Below are 8,814 nucleotides of genomic sequence, written 5' to 3'. Positions count from 1 at the left end.
TGCACCTTATTTTTTTCCCTCATCCCGCAACTCTAAATTATCATGAAATCAATCCTTCACGCTTGCGGTGATACATTTGCGCCCACAAATTTGAGCGACGATCCGGGCTTTGATCGAGCCGTACCGTTCCTGATTTGTCTCGCGCCTTCAGACCCGCCTTCATGCTTCGATAAGAAGCAAAATATAAAGCAATCGTTCCGACGGAGCTAAATTACTACAGGATAAAGAACGAATGGGAAATTTGGATTTCGAAACAAAAAAAAGAGGGGTGCAACACGAGGACTTCCCAGGGGGTCACCCATCCTAGTACTACTCTCGCCTAAGCACGCTTAACTTCGGAGTTCTGATGGGATCCGGTGCATTAATGCTGGTATGATCGCACCCGCCATTTTCTTTTCGCTTTATTCCTTTAAACTACCCAGTCCTGAAAAGCAGTGTGGCTTTTCTAGACCGAAATTCTTTTTAAGCGTCAATACAAGCATTTTCCTCTTATCCTTTTATTTATTTACTTTATATTTTTTTTGTTATTGATATGCACCTTATTTTTTTCCCTCATCCCGCAACTCTAAATTATCATGAAATCAATCCTTCACGCTTGCGGTGATACATTTGCGCCGACAAATTTGAGCGACGATCCGGGCTTTGATCGAGCCGTACCGTTCCTGATTTGTCTCGCGCCTTCAGACCCGCCTTCATGCTTCGACAAGAAGCAAAATATAAAACAATCGTTCCGACGGAGCTAAATTACTACAGGATAAAGAACGAATAGGAAATTTCGATTTCGAAACAAAAAAGAGAGGGGTGCAACTCGAGGACTTTGCAGGGGGTCACCCATCCTAGTACTACTCTCGCCCAAGCACGCTTAACTTCGGAGTTCTGATGGGATCCGGTGCATTAGTGCTGGTATGATCGCACCCGCCATGTTCCTTTCGCTTTATTCTTTTAAACCACCCCGTGCTGCGAAACAGTGTGTCTTTTCTAGACCGAAATTCATTTTAAGCTTCGATTCAAGCATTTTTCCTCTTATCCTTTTATTTATTTACTTTATATTTTTTTTGTTATTGATATGCACCTTATTTTTTTCCCTCATCCCGCAACTCTAAATTATCATGAAATCAATCCTTCACGCTTGCGGTGATACATTTGCGCCCACAAATTTGAGCGACGATCCGGGCTTTGATCGAGCCGTACCGTTCCTGATTTGTCTCGCGCCTTCAGACCCGCCTTCATGCTTCGACAAGAAGCAAAATATAAAGCAATCGTTCCGACGGTCTAAATTACTACAGGATAAGAACGAATAGGAATTTGGATTTCGAACAATGTAAAAATGAGAGTGCAACACGAGGAGCGTTCCCAGGGTGCTCACCTGCATCCTAGTATAACTTCTTCGGCCCAAGCAACTCTTAACTTCGGAGTTTGCCTGATGGGATCCGGTGCATTAGTGCTGGTATGATCGCACCCGCATTGTTCCTTTCGCTTATTCTTTTAATACCCGTCCTGCGAAGCAGTGTGGCTTTTCTAGAAGACCGAAATAATTTTAAAGCGTCAATTCAAGCTTTCCTCTTATCCTTTTATTTATTTACTTTTATATTTTCTTTTTTGTTATTTGATTGCACCCTAATTTTTTTCCCTCATACCGCAAGCTCTAAATTATCATGAAACAATTCTTCACGCTTGCGGTGATACTTTGCGCCGACAAATTTGAGCGACGATCCGGGCTTTTGCGAGCATACCGTTCCTGATTTGTCTCGCGCCTTCAGACCGCCGTCATGCTTCGACAAGAAGCAAAATAATAAAGCATCGTTCCGACGGAGCTAAATTACTACGTATAAGAACGAATAGGAAATTGGATTTCGAAACAAAAAAAAAGAGGGGTGCAACAACGAAGGACCTTCCCAGGGGGTCACGCCATCCTAGTTACTAACTCTCGCCTAAGCACGCTTAACTTCGGAGTTCTGATGGGATCCGGTGCATTAATGCTGGTATAATCGCACCCGCCATTTTCCTTTCGCTTTATTCCTTTAAACTACCCAGTCCTGAAAAGCAGTGTGGCTTTTCTAGACCGAAATTCTTTTTAAGCGTCAATACAAGCATTTTCCTCTTATCCTTTTATTTATTTACTGTATATTTTTTTTGTTATTGATTTGCACCTTATTTTTTTCCCTCATCCCGCAAACTCTAAATTTATCATGAAATCAATAACTTCACGCTTTGCGGTGATACATTTGCGCCGACAAAATTTGAGCGAGGCGATCCGGGCTTGATCGAGCCGTACCGTTCCTGATTTGGTCTCGCGCCTTCAGACCCGCCTTCATGCTTCGACAAGAAGCAAATATAAAGCAATTCGTTCGACGGGCTAAATTACTAAGATAAAGAACGAATAGGAAATTTGGATTTCGAAACAAAAAAGAGAGGGGTGCAACACGAGGACTTCCCAGGGGGTCACCCATCCTAGTACTATTCTCGCCAAAACACGCTTAACTTCGGAGTTCTGATGGGATCCGGTGCATTAGTGCTGGTATGATCGCACCCGCCATGTTCCATTCGCTTTATTCTTTTAAACCACCCCGTGCTGCGAAACAGTGTGGCTTTTCTAGAACGCGCAATTCATTTAAGCTTCGATTCATGCATTTTCCTCTTATCCTTTTATTTATTTACTTTATATTTTTTTTGTTATTGATATGCACCTTATTTTTTTCCCTCATCCCGCAACTCTAAATTATCATGAAATCAATCCTTCACGCTTGCGGTGATACATTTGCGCCCAAAAATTTGAGCGACGATCCGGGCTTTGATCGAACCGTACCGTTCCTGATTTGTCTCGCGCCTTCAGACCCGCCTTCATGCTTCGACAAGAAGCAAAATATAAAGCAATCGTTCCGACGGAGCTAAATTACTACAGGATAAAGAACGAATAGGAAATTTGGATTTCGAAACAAAAATGAGAGTGCAACACGAGGACTTCCCAGGGGGTCACCCATCCTAGTACTACTCTCGCCCAAGCACGCTTAACTTCGGAGTTCTGATGGGATCCGGTGCATTAGTGCTGGTATGATCGCACCCGCCATGTTCCTTTCGCTTTATTCTTTTAAAATACCCCGTCCTGCGAAGCAGTGTGGCTTTTCTAGACCGAAATTAATTTTAAGCGTCAATTCAAGCATTTTCCTCTTATCCTTTTATTTATTTACTTTATATTTCTTTTTGTTATTGATTTGCACCCTATTTTTTTCCCTCATCCCGCAACTCTAAATTATCATGAAATCAATTCTTCACGCTTGCGGTGATTCATTTGCGCCGACAAATTTGAGCGACGATCCGGGCTTTGGTCGAGCAATACCGTTCCTGATTTGTCTCGCGCCTTCAGACCCGCCTTCATGCTTCGACAAGAAGCAAAATATAAAGCAATCGTTCCGACGGAGCTAAATTACTACAGGATAAAGAACGAATAGGAAATTTGGATTTCGAAACAAAAATGAGAGTGCAACACGAGGACTTCCCAGGGGGTCACCCATCCTAGTACTACTCTCGCCCAAGCACGCTTAACTTCGGAGTTCTGATGGGATCCGGTGCATTAGTGCTGGTATGATCGCACCCGCCATGTTCCTTTCGCTTTATTCTTTTAAAATACCCCGTCCTGCGAAGCAGTGTGGCTTTTCTAGACCGAAATTAATTTTAAGCGTCAATTCAAGCATTTTCCTCTTATCCTTTTATTTATTTACTTTATATTTCTTTTTGTTATTGATTTGCACCCTATTTTTTTCCCTCATCCCGCAACTCTAAATTATCATGAAATCAATTCTTCACGCTTGCGGTGATTCATTTGCGCCGACAAATTTGAGCGACGATCCGGGCTTTGGTCGAGCAATACCGTTCCTGATTTGTCTCGCGCCTTCAGACCCGCCTTCATGCTTCGACAAGAAGCAAAATATAAAGCAATCGTTCCGACGGAGCTAAATTACTACAGGATAAAGAACGAATAGGAAATTTGGATTTCGAAACAAAAAAAAGAGGGGTGCAACACGAGGACTTCCCAGGGGGTCACCCATCCTAGTACTACTCTCGCCCAAGCACGCTTAACTTCAGAGTTCTGATGGGATCCGGTGCACTAGTGCTGGTATGATCGCACCCGCCATGTTCCTTTCGCTTTATTCTTTTAAACTACCCCGTGCTGCGAAACAGTGTGGCTTTTTTAGACCGAAATTCATTTTAAGCTTCAATTCAAGCATTTTCCTCTTATCCTTTTATTTATTTACTTTATATTTTTTTTTGTTATTGATTTGCAACCTATTTTTTTCCCTCATCCCGCAACTCTAAATTATCATGAAATCAATCCTTCACGCTTGCGGTGATACATTTGCACCGACAAATTTGAGCGACGATCCGGGCTTTGATCGAGCCGTACCGTTCCTGATTTGTCTCGCGCCTTCAGACCCGCTTTCATGCTTCGACAAGAAGCAAAATATAAAGCAATCGTTCCGACGGAGCTAAATTACTACAGGATAAAGAACGAATAGGAAATTTGGATTTCCGAACAAAAATGAGAGGGGTGCAACACGAGGACTTCCCAGGGGGTCACCCATCCTAGTACTATTCTCGCCCAAACACGCTTAACTTCGGAGTTCTGATGGGATCCGGTGCACTAGTGGCTGGTATGATCGCACCCGCCATGTTCCTTTCGCTTATTCTTTTAAACCACCCCGTGCTGCGAAACAGTGTGGCTTTTCTAGACCGAAACTCATTTTAAGCTTCGATTCAAGCATTTTCCTCTTATCCTTTTATTTATTTACTTTATATTTTTTTTGTTATTGATATGCACCTTATTTTTTTCTCTCATCCCGCAACTCTAAATTATCATGAAATCAATCCTTCACGCTTGCGGTGATACATTTGCGCCCACAAATTTGAGCGACGATCCGGGCTTTGATCGAGCCGTACCGTTCCTGATTTGTCTCGCGCCTTCAGACCCGCCTTCATGCTTCGACAAGAAGCAAAATATAAAGCAATCGTTCCGACGGAGCTAAATTACTACAGGCATAAAGAACGAATAGGAAAAATAAGAGATAGAGAAAAAAGAGTGGTGCAACACGAGGACTTCCCAGGGGGTAGCCCATCCTATGTACTACTCTCGCCTAAGCACGCTTAACTTCGGAGTTCTGATGGATCCGGTGCATTAGTGCTGGTATGATCGCACCCGCCATGTTCCTTTCGCTTTATTCTTTTAAACCACCCCGTGCTGCGAAACAGGGTGTCTTTTCTAGACCGAAATTCATTTTAAGCTTCAATTCCAACATTTTCCTCCTTTCCTTATTATTCATTTACTCTATATTTCTTTTTTGTTATTGATTTGCACCCTATTTTTCCCTCATCCTCGCAACTTAAATATCATTGAAACTCAATCCTTCACGCTTGCGGGTGATACATTTGCGCCGACAAATTTGAGCGACGATCCGTGTTTTGATCGAGCCGTACCGTTCCTGATTTGTCTCGCGCCTTCAGATCCGCCTTCATGCGTCGACAAGAAGCAAAATATGAAGCAATCGTTCCGACGGAGCTAAATTACTACAGGATAAAGAACGAATACGAAATTTGGATTTCGAAACAAAAAAAAGAGGGGTGCAACACGAGAACTTCCCAGGGGGTCACCCATTCTAGTACTACTCTCGCCCAAGCACGCTTAACTTCTGAGTTCTGATGGGATACGGTGCATTAGTGCTGGTATGATCGCACCCACAAGGTTCCTTTCGCTTTATTCTTTTAAACTACACCGTGCTTGCGAAACAGTGTGGCTTTTCTAAACCGAAATTATTTTAAGCTTCGATTCATGCTTTTCCTCTTATCCCTTTTATTTATTTACTTTATATTCTTTATTTTGTTATTTGTTGCCACCTTTTTTTTTCCCTCATCCCGCAACTCTAATTATCATGAAATCAATCCTTCACGCTTGCGGTGATACATTTGCGCCGACAAATTTCAGCGACGATCCGGGCTTTGATCGAGCCGTACCATTCCTGATTTGTCTCGCGCCTTCAGACCCGCCTTCATGCTTCGACAAGAAGCAAAATATAAAGCAATCGTTCCGACGGAGCTAAATTACTACAGGATAAAGAACGAATAGGAAATTTGGATTTCGAAACAAAAAAGAGAGGGGTGCAACACGAGGACTTCCCAGGGGGTCACCCATCCTAGTACTATTCTCGCCCAAACACGCTTAACTTCGGAGTTCTGATGGGATCCGGTGCATTAGTGCTGGTATGATCGCACCCGCCATGTTCCATTCGCTTTATTCTTTTAAACCACCCCGTGCTGCGAAACAGTGTGGATTTTCTAAACCGAAATTCATTTTAAGCTTCGATTCATGCATTTTCCTCTTATCCTTTTATTTATTTACTTTATATTTTTTTTGTTATTGATATGCACCTTATTTTTTTCCCTCATCCCGCAACTCTAAATTATCATGAAATCAATCCTTCACGCTTGCGGTGATACATTTGCGCCCACAAATTTGAGCGACGATCCCGAGGGCTTGATTCGAACCGTAAGCCGTTCCCTGATTTGTCTCGCGCCTTCAGACCCGCATTCATGCTTTCGACAGAAGCAGAAAATATAAAGCATCGTTCCGAGGCAGCTCTAAATTACTACCAGGATAAAGAACGGAATAGGAATTTGGGATTTGTTCGAAACAAAAAGAGAGGGTGCAACACGAGGACTTCCCAGCGGGTCACCATCCTAGCTATATTCTCGCCAAACACGCTTAACTTCGGAGTTCTGATGGGAATCCGGTGCATTAGTGCTGGTTGATCGCACCCGCCATGTTCCTTTCGCTTATTCTTTAAAACCACCCCGTGCCTGCGAAACGCTGTGGCTTTTCTAGACCCGAAATTCATTTTTAAGCTTCGATTCAAGCATTTTTCATCTTATCCTTTTATTTATTTACTTTATATTTTTTTTGTTACTTGCATATGCACCTTCTTTTTTCCGCTCTCCCGCAACTTATATTATCATGAAATCAAATTCTTCACCTTGCGGTGATACATTTGGGCCCACAAAATTTGACGCACCGATCCGGGCTTTTGATCGACCGTACCGTTCCTGATTTGTCTCGCGCCTTCAGGACCCGCCTTCATTGACTTCGACAAGCAGCAAAATATAAGCAATCGTTCCGACGGAGCTAAATTACTACAGGAATAAAGAACCGAATAGGGAAATTTTGGATTTCGAAACAAAAATGAGGATGCAACAACGAGGACTTCCCAGGGGTCCCCATCCTAGTACTACTCTCGCCAAGCACTCTTAACTTCCGGAGTTCTGATGGGATCCCGGGCATTAGTGCTGTTATGTCGCACCCGCCATGTTCCTGTTTCGCTTAATTCTTTTTAAATACCCCGTCCTGCGATAGCAGTGTGGCTTTTCTAGACCGAATAAGTTTCTAAGCGTTTTCAATTCAAGCATTTTCCTCTTATCCTTTTATTTATTTACTTTATATTTCTTTTTGTTATTGATTTGCACCCTATTTTTTTCCCTCATCCCGCAACTCTAAATTATCATGAAATCAATTCTTCACGCTTGCGGTGATACATTTGCGCCGACAAATTTGAGCGACGATCCGGGCTTTGATCGAGCAATACCGTTCCTGATTTGTCTCGCGCCTTCAGACCCGCCTCATGCTTCGACAAGAAGCAAAATATAAAGCAATCGTTCCGACGGAGCTAAATTACTACAGGATAAAGAACGAATAGGAAATTTGGATTTCGAAACAAAAAAAAGAGGGGTGCAACACGAGGACTTCCCAGGGGGTCACCCATCCTAGTACTACTCTCGCCCAAGCACGCTTAACTTCAGAGTTCTGATGGGATCCGGTGCACTAGTGCTGGTATGATCGCACCCGCCATGTTCCTTTCGCTTTATTCTTTTAAACTACCCCGTGCTGCGAAACAGTGTGGCTTTTTTAGACCGAAATTCATTTTAAACTTCAATTCAAGCATTTTCCTCTTATTCTTTTATTTATTTCTTTGATATTTTTGTTTTGTTATTGATTTGACAAACGCAAATTTTTTCCCTCATCCCGCAACCTAAATTATCATGAAATCAATCCTTCACGTCTTGCGGTGATACATTTTGCGCCGACAATTTGAGCGACGATCCGGGCTGTTGATTCGAGCCGTACCGTTCCTGATTTGTTCGCGCCTTCAGACCCGCCTTACATGCCTTCGACAAGAAGCAAAAATTATAAAGCAAATCGTTCCGACCGGAGCTAAATTACTACAGGATAAAGAACGAATAGGAAATTTGGATTTCGAAACAAAAAAGAGAGGGGTGCAACACGAGGACTTCCCAGGGGGTCACCCATCCTAGTACTATTCTCGCCCAAACACGCTTAACTTCGGAGTTCTGATGGGATCCGGTGCATTAGTGCTGGTATGATCGCACCCGCCATGTTCCATTCGCTTTATTCTTTTAAGCCACCCCGTGCTGCGAAACAGTGTGGCTTTTCTAGACCGAAATTCATTTTAAGCTTCGATTCATGCATTTTCCTCTTATCCTTTTATTTATTTACTTTATATTTTTTTTGTTATTGATATGCACGTTATTTTTTCCCTCATCCCGCAACTCTAAATTATCATGAAATCAATCCTTCACGCTTGCGGTGATATATTTGCGCCCACAAATTTGAGCGACGATCCGGGCTTTGATCGAACCGTACCGTTCCTGATTTGTCTCGCGCCTTCAGACCCGCCTTCATGCTTCGACAAGAAGCAAAATATAAAGTAATCGTTCCGTCGGAGCTAAATTACTACAGGATAAAGAACGAATAGG

General features: G+C 42.8%; 12 non-coding genes and 3 pseudogenes across 12 annotated transcripts; all 15 read right to left on the bottom strand.

The window, feature by feature from the left end:
- Positions 1–265: 265 nt before the first annotated feature.
- On the bottom strand, positions 266–384 carry LOC113754748. Its single transcript, XR_003465359.1, has one exon. It is a non-coding gene; the product is annotated as a 5S ribosomal RNA (ribosomal RNA).
- A 414-nt stretch (positions 385–798) lies between these two features.
- LOC113754749 lies at positions 799–917 on the bottom strand. Its single transcript, XR_003465360.1, has one exon. It is a non-coding gene; the product is annotated as a 5S ribosomal RNA (ribosomal RNA).
- A 954-nt stretch (positions 918–1,871) lies between these two features.
- Positions 1,872–1,996, bottom strand: LOC113754754 (annotated as a pseudogene).
- A 417-nt stretch (positions 1,997–2,413) lies between these two features.
- On the bottom strand, positions 2,414–2,532 carry LOC113754750. Its single transcript, XR_003465361.1, has one exon. It is a non-coding gene; the product is annotated as a 5S ribosomal RNA (ribosomal RNA).
- Positions 2,533–2,944: 412 nt separating this feature from the next.
- Positions 2,945–3,063, bottom strand: LOC113754757. The gene has a single exon (XR_003465365.1). It is a non-coding gene; the product is annotated as a 5S ribosomal RNA (ribosomal RNA).
- A 412-nt stretch (positions 3,064–3,475) lies between these two features.
- Positions 3,476–3,594, bottom strand: LOC113754746. Its single transcript, XR_003465357.1, has one exon. It is a non-coding gene; the product is annotated as a 5S ribosomal RNA (ribosomal RNA).
- A 415-nt stretch (positions 3,595–4,009) lies between these two features.
- Positions 4,010–4,128, bottom strand: LOC113754747. Its single transcript, XR_003465358.1, has one exon. It is a non-coding gene; the product is annotated as a 5S ribosomal RNA (ribosomal RNA).
- Positions 4,129–4,543: 415 nt separating this feature from the next.
- On the bottom strand, positions 4,544–4,663 carry LOC113754752. The gene has a single exon (XR_003465363.1). It is a non-coding gene; the product is annotated as a 5S ribosomal RNA (ribosomal RNA).
- A 411-nt stretch (positions 4,664–5,074) lies between these two features.
- LOC113754753 lies at positions 5,075–5,193 on the bottom strand. The gene has a single exon (XR_003465364.1). It is a non-coding gene; the product is annotated as a 5S ribosomal RNA (ribosomal RNA).
- Positions 5,194–5,610: 417 nt separating this feature from the next.
- On the bottom strand, positions 5,611–5,729 carry LOC113754751. The gene has a single exon (XR_003465362.1). It is a non-coding gene; the product is annotated as a 5S ribosomal RNA (ribosomal RNA).
- Positions 5,730–6,144: 415 nt separating this feature from the next.
- Positions 6,145–6,263, bottom strand: LOC113754759. Its single transcript, XR_003465367.1, has one exon. It is a non-coding gene; the product is annotated as a 5S ribosomal RNA (ribosomal RNA).
- A 426-nt stretch (positions 6,264–6,689) lies between these two features.
- LOC113754756 lies at positions 6,690–6,806 on the bottom strand (annotated as a pseudogene).
- Positions 6,807–7,228: 422 nt separating this feature from the next.
- Positions 7,229–7,345, bottom strand: LOC113754755 (annotated as a pseudogene).
- Positions 7,346–7,765: 420 nt separating this feature from the next.
- LOC113754760 lies at positions 7,766–7,884 on the bottom strand. The gene has a single exon (XR_003465368.1). It is a non-coding gene; the product is annotated as a 5S ribosomal RNA (ribosomal RNA).
- A 426-nt stretch (positions 7,885–8,310) lies between these two features.
- On the bottom strand, positions 8,311–8,429 carry LOC113754758. The gene has a single exon (XR_003465366.1). It is a non-coding gene; the product is annotated as a 5S ribosomal RNA (ribosomal RNA).
- Positions 8,430–8,814: the final 385 nt, after the last annotated feature.

The sequence above is a fragment of the Coffea eugenioides genome, unplaced genomic scaffold, assembly GCF_003713205.1.
Source record: "Coffea eugenioides isolate CCC68of unplaced genomic scaffold, Ceug_1.0 ScVebR1_1010;HRSCAF=1789, whole genome shotgun sequence".
NCBI classification, from domain to species: Eukaryota; Viridiplantae; Streptophyta; class Magnoliopsida; order Gentianales; family Rubiaceae; genus Coffea; species Coffea eugenioides.
This window is presented reverse-complemented; position numbering and strand designations above follow the sequence as displayed.